The sequence below is a fragment of the Magnolia sinica genome, chromosome 4, assembly GCF_029962835.1.
Source record: "Magnolia sinica isolate HGM2019 chromosome 4, MsV1, whole genome shotgun sequence".
In the NCBI taxonomy this organism is placed as follows: Eukaryota; Viridiplantae; Streptophyta; class Magnoliopsida; order Magnoliales; family Magnoliaceae; genus Magnolia; species Magnolia sinica.
Window position 1 is genome coordinate 70,772,365 of NC_080576.1, and position 11,010 is coordinate 70,783,374.

The 11,010-nt window shown below is 36.5% G+C and overlaps 1 long non-coding RNA gene across 1 annotated transcript; it reads right to left on the reverse strand.

Moving 5' to 3' along the window:
* Nucleotides 1–2,312: 2,312 nt before the first annotated feature.
* On the reverse strand, nt 2,313–2,583 carry LOC131244533 (uncharacterized). Its single transcript, XR_009170364.1, has 3 exons — nt 2,549–2,583; nt 2,420–2,503; nt 2,313–2,343 (listed from the first exon to the last, which is right to left on the reverse strand). It is a non-coding gene; the product is annotated as an uncharacterized LOC131244533 (long non-coding RNA).
* Between the last annotated feature and the right edge of the window lie 8,427 nt (nt 2,584–11,010).

Here is an 11,010-nt window from a genome sequence, read left to right on the forward strand (position 1 = left end):
ATCATACAAAACTGAATTATAAGGAGGAAATGATTCCAAAACAGAGCCTTATGGCTACCACCTTCTTTAACAGTAACATCTACAAGCTCTGAATGAAATGATCTTCAGGCAGAAGGATCTCAAATCATTAAACTGCTTAGTGGAAGTATTCGTCTGGAACAGGAAAAAATTAGGGGCTGAATCAAATAATGTAAAATTGCTATTATTGCGGCTGAATGCAACTATTGTTGGGGTAAAATAAACAGCCCATCAAAGAAAGTGAACCAATAGGCACTTAGAGGAGGCATGAAAAGCAATTTTGCCATTGAGCTGGCCTTGGTCTACTAGCTAGAGCCAAAAGGGGTAAGCCTTAATTTGAGTTTTGGTTGACCCTAGATGTTTGAGGGTTGGACTTGGGCTGAGTTTTTAAGGCCAACAACTAAGTTTTCAAGCCTCAATTCGAGTTTTGGTTATGAGTATTCATTCCAATCATAATTCAAATCGTTCAAATGAATAATGCAATTTATGAGTCTAGACCATTTAAATGAATCAATTCATATTCCATAACCTTGCAAATATTATAGGAAATTGAAGTAAAAGCTAATTACGACAATGAAACAAAAGTTATGCACCAAGCCATCTATTGTTCAAACTACCAATCAAAGCATCCATCAAATCGTTCTATATAATAACTGTACAATACTAATAGAAGAAAGAAATTAAAGGCCAGTTTGGGATCATGGAAAATAAAGGAGAGAGTGACATTTTCTATTTTCCAATAAAGTATTTAGAGAGGAAAAAAAACGACAAGGGGAGGTTTGGGAAATTTTTATGAAAAGACTTCCTTGAAAAATGTTTCTCTACAAACGGTTCTCTTTCAGACAAACTCACCTCAATTTCTTTCATTTTTACAAGCTCAATGTGGCCATTTCAATGGACGAACTTGTATTAGGATTAGCCTGATTCAGCGACTCTTTGACAGAATTGAGCTTCAGTAAGAGTTCCTTGACATCCATGGTTATGGAGCATAATTTTCTAACTAGTAATGCACTATTCCCCTTTGAACTAAATCAAACCCAACATCCAAAACAAACACCCAAGTTCCAACATCATTCTCATTTCAGGGTGCATCCAAACAGGCCTCAAATAAGAGAAAATAAAATTGCAGTTGATTACTATAAAGCCTTGAAATTCCATCTAAATAAATCAAATGAAAAATAAAATTCAAAAATAAAAACACTAGCATTTCTAATAATTTTCTTTTGCAATCCAAAGAAAATGTGAAGGGATAGTGGAGAACTTATTAAATTGAATTGCAAAGATGTGGAGGTATGTAGGAAACTCTAAAAGTACATTTGGAGCACTTATTAATGAACTGAAATTAACTCATTGGCATTCACATCAAATTTAAGTTAGCATAATCAAATGAAATAACCACAAGGAATACTTCCTAGTTTCTAACACATTGTAAAATCAATAAACAGTGTCAAAGGAATATTCATTCATATAAACAAAAACATCATATAAATAGCCAGGAAGTCGTAAACTTAAAAATAAAATATAAAAGATCACATCCACACATATATCAACAAAGAAATCAAATAAAAAACCATATATCAATAGTTTCAAACCCAAGAAACTCATGACACAATCTAAGGCATGAAAATATTGTGCTTACAGACAATCTGTTCTCTATTGTGCTCTCCCACCTCTTCTAGAAGCCTCACTTTCAATTGTTGAGGCATGTCTTGCAGCATCAAGTTTCAATGTAGGTCATCCAACCATACAACCATGTGGGTCGACTCATGGGTAGAGAAAAAAAAAGGGACTCAAATGCAATCCACACAAAACATTCCTTGTACTATGGGTAGATGCATCATGTGCAATTCAGAACTGGAATCAGTTGATCATATTTTTATTCACTGTGCTATGGCCAAGTCTGATTGGAATTGCTTCTAAGGAAGGTTTGAAATCAACTGGATTTTCAATGCCTCATTTGGGGATTAGTTTTCTTTGGGATCCCATGGAGGATTTGGAGGGAGAGGAACAATAGGGTTTTCAAAGACAGTCTTCTAGCGCTGTTTTTTTTTAAAAAAAAAAAAAAAACTTGCATGTGCTTAAAGAAACTCCATTAACACATTTGTCCATCGTTTTACAGGCATGCAAACATTGTTGAGCATGCATACATACAAGCATCCATATAAACAATGGGAAAAAGAAAGACCAAACTGAAAGCATACCATTTTCCACAAATCACATCTCTTTGGCATTTTAACAAACAACTCGTCTACATTTTTTTTCCAAATACCAAAGCATGTCAACTGTCCAATGTTCAAACCAATCGGCCAAGGTATAAAGATCCGACTATAAAAAAGAAAAGTGTTAAGAATGCTCAAGATCCATCCAAGTAACCAAGATCAACTTCAAGAAAAGCATTAACCTGGACGAGAAGCAAATCAGATGTTGCCTTCATTGGAAGAAACCAAGATTGAGGAACATTCGTACCAATAGCATGATCAAATAACTGGTTCCCAGGAAGAAGAAATAAAGAAATGCATTTGATGAATACCTGTATCGCTGCTCCAGCTGCATTTCCTAGGAGAAACCTTAGGGGTTTTGTTTTCAAACCCTAAGGTTTCGATTTCGAAAACTCTCGATCTAAAGCCCTGCATTGTTTTTGCTCAGATCTTTCCTATGTTCCAAGAGAGAGGATGGGGAGCAGTGAGAGAGGATTGGGGGTGGAGAGGGAGAGTGGCAGAGAGAGGATCGGGGCTGGAGAGAGAGAGAGAGAGAGAGAGAGAGAGAGAGAGAGAGAGGAGTGGCGAGATAATGGAATAGAGAACGAGTGAGAGAGAGAGAGAGAGATAGTGCGAAATTTGGGCGCGGCTCTGTTTCGAGCACGCGCCCATTTTTGGGCGTAGGGACTCATGGACGGTCCTGCCAGGGGCTCTGTGGGGCCCACCATGATGTATTTGCTTAATCCATTCCGTCCATTAATTTTACTAAAAATATTTAGTTCATATTCCAAAAAATAAAGTATATTGAAGGCGCAAGTGGACCACACCATATGAAGTACATGTGATTTAATCTCCATGTTTCTTACTGTGTGGTCCACTTTAGCCTTCGATCTAGTTGATTTTTGATTTCATGCCCTAAAATAATATTTCAAAATATATGGACGGCTTAGATAGAACACATATATTTTTTTAGTCCCTATAGAGCCCCTTACACCGTTGTTAATTAGTAATGGTGTGGTACCTTTTTAGCTACGGATTAAATCCGTAGTAAATTTAGCTACGGTTTAGATCTGTAGCAAAAAACTAATGTGGTCTGTAGCCTTTGCCTCTTTTTTTAGTAGTGCCAGGACTAGTCGAAGCCTAACAGAAAATTTTCAATTTTTGTAACAAACTTACGATTGATCCAGGAAATGTTTAGACAGGTCGAAGCAGTGCTAGGACTAGTCGAAAAAAGTCTAGGACTAGTTTGAGAACAGACCAAACTCACTTATATAAAACATATAAATTATGTATCTAGAATGAACTACTCTAAAGGTCAACCTAAGGTCAGTCATACCTCAGGAGTGAAGTAAGGACATCGAACATAGGAGACAAGTGACCTTTGAAAGTAGTGAAGCCTGAAGTCTTGATGGAGCTCAAACTTGAAAGCTTCTTGAGATCTTGAGGTTAAACTTGAAAGCTTCTTGAGATTCTTGACTTGTGAACAGTGCTTGTCAACTTAAGTTGATCTTGAGTAGAGCATTGTTCTTCACAGATGCAAGCTTCATTACAGTGTCTCTGGCACCACAAATTTGACAACACAAAGGGCTATAAACTATGTCACTTACAAATTTCACGTATAGTTGTCTTATTAGCTTCATCCTTTGAAACACACTTTCAAGATATGTTTCATAACACAGAATATCTGATTAAAGAATCAGGCACCACTCATAACACAGAATATCTGATTAAAGAATCATGCACCGATCGTTATCAACTGGCATCCTGCAGACTTGTAAATCAATATTCAGTCCACCTCTTCACATACTCTCCCCTGAGTAACATACTCATAAAACACCATACAATACAATCTCCCTCCTCATGACAACATCCATATCCATATCCATAACATATCCATACTCCCCCTTTTTGTCACAATAGGACAAAGGAAGCACAAAATAGATGACTGAGGAGATATAATCAATGAGAAATATGAGGGGTAACTAGCAAGATATAAGAACATAGCATAAGTAACACACATAATTCATAGACTGAGCTAAGTTAAAGAGAGTGACAAACTCAAAAACTTGTTAGGAGTAATAAAGTTATTACAGACCAGTAAACTTAAAAATACTAATCTAACCCAGATGAAGGAGCAGGAATGGAAGGATCAAGTTGATGCATGCCTTTGTTCAAGCGCCTAAGATATTTGCACATATATTTAAACTGTAAATCATGGGCAACAGACAAGTTTTCCAATTTAACATTTAGACCCTAAACTTTATCTTCCAATGCACTCAGACGTGCATCAAATGAAGAAGGCTCATAATCTGGATCATTTATAAAATCGGACTCAAGCTTTTTAAAAATATCATCCATGTTAATATCATCAGGAGGAAGATCACTAGCTTCTTCCTCATGTTCAGCTTTCAAAGATTTGAAAACAAATCAAGCAATTATATACACTATGATACAAATAGACATAAATAATCACTTTAAAATGCACATACCAAGATCAAATTTTATTTTGTTAAACTTGCTTTTGTCGAGCGGTTTAGTGAAAATATCAGCACGTTGATTCTCGGTAGGGATATATTCCAAAGATATAACCTTTTCTTCAACTAATTCCCAAATAAAATGAAATCTAATATCAATGTGCTTAGTACGAGAATGCTGAATTGGATTTTTTGAAATATTTATGGCACTGGAATTATCACAATATAATAACATAGAATCCTGTTTAATTCCATAATCACTTAGCATACGTTTCATCCAAACAAGCTGTGTACATGCATTACCAGCTGCGATATATTCAGCTTCAGTTGTTGAAAGTGATATAGAACTTTGTTTCTTGCTAAACTAAGAAACTAAACAGTTTCCAATATAAAAACAACCACCACTGGTTGATTTTCGATCATCAAGATTACCAGCCCAGTCAGCATCCGAGTACCCAGCTAATTGAACACTAGTCACATGTAGATACCAGAGACTGAGATTAACAGTACTTACAAGATATTATATAATCCGCTTGATAGCAGTCAAGTACGATTCTTTAGGTTCAGACTGATATCTAGTGCAAATACCAATACTTAGAGCGATATCGGGTCTACTAGCAGTTAAATACAATAGACTACCAATCATACTCTGATATAATTTCAGATCCACATTTTTACCTGCAGAATCTTTTGAGAGTTTCAAGGTTGTACTCATAGGAGTTTCAAAGTTCTTACCATACTCAAATCCAAATCTCTTAATCAAGTTCATAGCATATTTAGATTGAGAAATGAACATTCCATCAGGTTTTTATTTTACTTGCAACCCGAGGAAATAATTCAATTCCCCAACTAAGCTCATTTCAAACTGAGATTTCATCAAATCTGCAAACTCAATAGTCATGTCAGTACAGGTAGATCCATAAATGATATCATCAACATAGATTTGTACTAATAAGATGTGATCCTTATGTTTTTTAATAAACAAAGTTTTATCAACACATCCCATTTGAAAATTATGGCTTAATAGAAACTTTGTTAGTTTCTCGTACCATGCCCTAGGAGCTTGTTTTAAACCGTAAAGTGTCTTTTTAAGACAATACACATGATCAACATTTTTAGGATCTTCAAAACCCATTGGTTGTTCAACATAAACTTCCTTATGCAGATCGCCATTTAAAAATGCACTTTTTACATCCATTTGGTAAATTTTAAACTTTCTAAAGTACGCAATGGATATAAAGAGTCTGATTGATTCAAGACGTGCTACTGGTGCAAAGGTTTCATCATAGTCAATACCTTCAATTTGAGTGTAACCTTGTACCACTAGTCTAGCCTTGCTTCTAATTATATTACCAAGTTCGTCAGACTTATTTTTAAAAATTCATTTGGTTCCAATGATGTGTTTATCTTTAGGTCTAGGTATGAGATACCAAACATCATTTCTCACAAATTGGTTAAGTTCTTCTTGCATCGCAACAATCCAGTTTTCATCAGCAAGAGCTTCTTTTACGTTAGATGGTTCTATCTGGGATGTAAAACATACGTAATTGCATATATCCTCAAGTTGTCTATGGATACGAATACTAGTGAGAGGGTTTCCAAGAATCTGTGTAGTTGGATGATCTTTAATAGTCCTCAGTTCAGAATCACTCTGATTAGATGTAATATCAGATTTATCAATTACTAATACTTCATCATTATCTGAACTTGAGACAGGTGTGTTTAAGTGATCATCAATGGCCACATTGATCGACTCTTGAATCACACCGGTCTTTTTGTTCAGAACTCTATAAGCTTAACTGTTTAAAGAATATCCTAAAAAGATTCCTTCATCACTCGTCGTATCAAACTTTTCCAGATGTTCACGATCTCGTAAAATATAGCACTTGCTACTAAAAACTCGAAAGTATTTGATAGTAAGCTTTTTATCGAACCACATTTCGTAAGCCGTTTTATTATTACCTTTACTAGTATAAACCCGGTTATTAATATAGCAAGCTGTATTGACTGCTTCAGCCCAAAGATTCTTAGATAGCTTCATACTATTCAACATGACATTAGCCATTTCTCGAAGCACTCTATTTTCCTTTCAACTATACCATTTTATTGTGGAGTTTTGGGCGCTGAAAATTCATGTAATATTCCCTGGTCGCTACAGAACTTCTCAAAACCGCTATTCTCAAATTCAGATCCATGATCACTACGAATCTTACTGACTTGAGAACCTTTTTCAGTTTGAATCTTTTTATGAACCTTTTTCACTTCTTCAAAGGTTTCTAATTTGTCCCTTAAGAAGACTACCCATGTATATCTGGTAAAGTCATATACAATTACCAAGATATATCTTTTGCCACCTCGACTTTCTATCCTGGTAGGTCCTACTTGATCCATATGGAGAAGCTCGAGTGGTCTTGATGTGGTATTAGAATTTACCTTTTTGTGTGAGTTCCTTGTTTGTTTTCCAATCTGGCATTCACCATATATTTTATCTAATTTTTGTAGTTTGGGTAGACCTCTTATAAGTTCCCATTTGCTCAATCGATATAGATTTTGGTAGTGTACATGTCCAAGACATTTGTGCCACAAATCAATCTCGTCTGTTTGGACAATGTAACATGATTGATTAGATGAGCTGGATTCGCTAACAATATAGCAGTTTTTAGATGTTCTACGTCCAGTTAGTGTTACTGAACCCTTGTTGTTTAGAATCTCACAACTTTGATTAGAAAACCGTACATTATGGTTATTGTCGCATATTTGAGATATGCTAAGCAAGTTATGTTTTAGACCTTCAACTTATAAAACATTTTTAAACAAAGGAAGGTTATAAAGTTGAACTGTACCTTGGCCCATAATCTTACAGTTGCTGCCATCTCCAAATGTGATTGAACCGTCAGTCATGTCTTTGAGATCGGTGAATAAAGTCTTGTCGCCTGTCATATGCCTGGAGCATCCACTATTTAGGTACCACATAGAATGGCTTGTTGCTTTAAAAGCGGTGTGGGCAACCAAGCAAGTGACCTTGGGAACCCATTTCACAATCATTTTGGGTTTAGGAGGATAGTAGGTCTTCTTTCGATTGTAAGAGTTATAAGTATGACCTAGTGAGTTAGACTTTAGAAGCTCCTTAAGTAGATTAACTATCTTTTCTACTAAAGGACTTTGGTTTTGCTTTTTATAGTTGATATGTCTTTTAGGTTTTTGAAAAGACTTAAAGTTTTTAGAAAACATTTGATCTTTTCCTTTTGAGTTTAAGATCTCTCCCTTTACAAACGTGGGAGAAGTATTCTTCGGTTTAGGAGGAACACTCTTGTCATAGCCCAGACCGGATCGATCGCCACATTTTCTCAATCCAGATAAGAGTTTTTCTAATTTAGGATCACCTTGGGCATATTTCCAGGTTTCCTTTTAACTCAAGAGAGAAGAGACTTCATGTTTTAGCTGTTCGTTTTCAAATTTAAGATTTTCAAACTGGGAGGTTTTAAAATCTAAATCGCATTTTGTCTTTTCAAAACAGTCTGAAATATGAGACTTTTCTAAAACAAGAGATTCATAAATTTCTTTGAGTTTAGAAAATTTCTCTTTTTGAAGTTTTAATTTCACAGCAATTTTACAACTTTCCTTGTATAGAGCATTGTAAGCATCTTGAAGATCATCTTCATTTTCATATTCACTATTCAGATTTTCTTCATTAGTCGAGTCATCATTATCTGAAAAAGTGAATTTGGCTAGAGTCATAAGGGCCTTAACATTACACCCTAACTCAGTTTCAGAATCTTCTAATTCAAAAGAGACTTCAGAATCAGAGGACTCATCTCAAGTAGCCATCATACTTTTCTTTTTTGACTTGCCCTTATTAGGACATTTGTTGGCCAAATGCCCATACTCATGGCAGTTGTAACAATGACTGTCTTTTAAAGATTTTATAGTTTTAGATTTAGGTTTTGTTTTTATCAAATGCTTTTTGAAAATCAACCCTCTTTTTACTTTTAAAAATTTTATAAAACCTCTTTGCCAAAAGAGCCATATCATCCTCAGAGTTTTCTAAATCTAAGTTTAAATCATTTTCAGAAGTTTTTAAAACAATAGATTTACCTTTTGGAGCTTTAAAGGTTAACTCATAAGTTTGTAATGAGCAAACTAATTCCTCAACCTTCATATTGTCCGTATCACGAAGTTCCTGGATTGCGGTTACTTTAGAATTGAACCATTCAGGAAGTGAGCGTAGTATTTTAGCACATATCTTCCTTTCAGGAATTTTATCGCCTAGATCCCACATAGAGTTTATAATGTCATTTAATCTGGTATAGAAGTCCATGAACATTTCATTTTCTTCCATACATATTTCGTCAAATTTAGTTGTGAGGATTTGTATCTTAGATTTCTTAACAATTGAAGAACCCTCGTGTGTCATTTCCAATATATGTCAAGCATGTTTTGCAGAATCACAAGATATAATTCTTTTGAATTCATCCGGTGATAGTGCACAAGTAATTGCATTTAGTGCTTTAGCATTTGCACTACTCTCAGTTTTCTAAAGAGTGGTCCAAGAGAAATACGGTGTAATTTTCATAGATTTTGAACCATCAATCCCAGTTACTTCAGTGGTAGGAGGGGTCCATTCATTCATTGTGGATAGCCACACACTTTCATCCATGGATTTGAGGAAGATCCTCATCTTGGCTTTCCAATAGGCATAGTTGGAGCCATCAAAGGGTGGAGGCCTAGTGACTGATAGGCTATCAAAATTTGACATCTTTTATATAGCAGAGATCGTTAGCTCAGGAATTAAATCCAAATAAAAAGTAATAAGAGCGAGCTATTAGGCTTTGATACCACTTGAAATGGCCTAGATATATGTCCTAGAAGGGGATTGTGAGACCTGACCCGAGTTCACATGTTTGCATGTGTGTGTATGAGTATGCATCTCGTGTATTTTGGTCCCGCGGTCCTACCGGTTAAATTTCGGCGACCCGCGACCTTCGGATAGTGATTGCGGTCACCCTCGAGTTTGGTCACGTAGACCCGACTCGGATTGACCCAAGACCTATGCCATTGTGACCGCATCGTCGCCGCGGTTCCAGCGCCGCTTCTCATGCGTAAATCCAGCGTGTCCATCAAAAGTTATGGGCCGCGCATTATTTGGACCGTTGATTGCATTTTTGGTGGGACCCACCTGATTGCACATTTCCCCATGTGCACTATTCCCCATGTAAGCCACCTTAGCCTAGCAATGATGGCTTCTTTTCTCAAGAAAACCATGATGAGATTGGCTTCTCTAGGCAATGATGAGCCACCCTATCCCATGAGCAATGATTATTTTCTCTTTTCAAAACTCATCTTTTCCTAAGAAGCAATCATTTCAAGTTTAGAAACTCTCTCATCTCCCTCTCTCTTTCTTCATTTCTCTCTTCTCCTCTTTGCAAATGTCCTCCATTGCTGAATTTTTCCAGCCCTCTATCCTCTTCTTCTCCCCTAGATCTAACCATCAAAGATCCATCATCACCATTGAACCTCCTTCCTTGAAGCTTAAGGAGCATGGTGGTTGAAGAATCTTGAAGATCCAACAAGTGGGTGAGCATGTAGGATAGAATGCATGATTCTTATTGTCATAGATCTTTTGTTGCTTCATATGGAGAGTGTAGGACTCACCACATCAATGGTGAAGGTCCACCACTCCTTGGATAAGTTTTTTTTTAGCCATCACTTGCATGCATGTGATCTTGATGGAGCCATTCTCCATGGACCCCATCTTGATGAGATTTCCTTTCTTCTTCTCTTCTCCACTTTCTATGGTTTGGATGTAATGATTATGTGGCCCACCTAATGTGCCATACAACCAGAATTTTAAAATTTTTGGGACATCCAGGCCCAAGTTGTTGGACACCCAGGCCCAACTGTGCTGCCTAATTTTGCTGTTGATTTGGAAAGGCTTTGGGCCTGATTTTATGGATTTTCTTGGGGAGGGGCTGGGCCTGGGAGTTGTGTGACACATCAGGGTGGACCCCACCTTGTGGAATCTATGATTTATTTCCCATTTATTAAGTTTTTGGGCTGATCTAGACAGCAACATGTTGCTGTCCAGATTGCTGGAATTTTTTTATGCTGTAATGTATGTGTTGTAGGCCTTGTTTGTGGTCTCATTTTTCCTGATTTCTTAGACTTCTCTTTGAGGTATGGACCCCACCTAAAAGTATGCTAAACCTCACCTTCAAATGTCCCTATTTGATCACCCAAAAGGGTGGGCCAAGGAGGGTGGATGATCCAGATTTTTCTGGACTGTCCAGCCACACTGTTTGCTGGAAAATCATAAATATCAG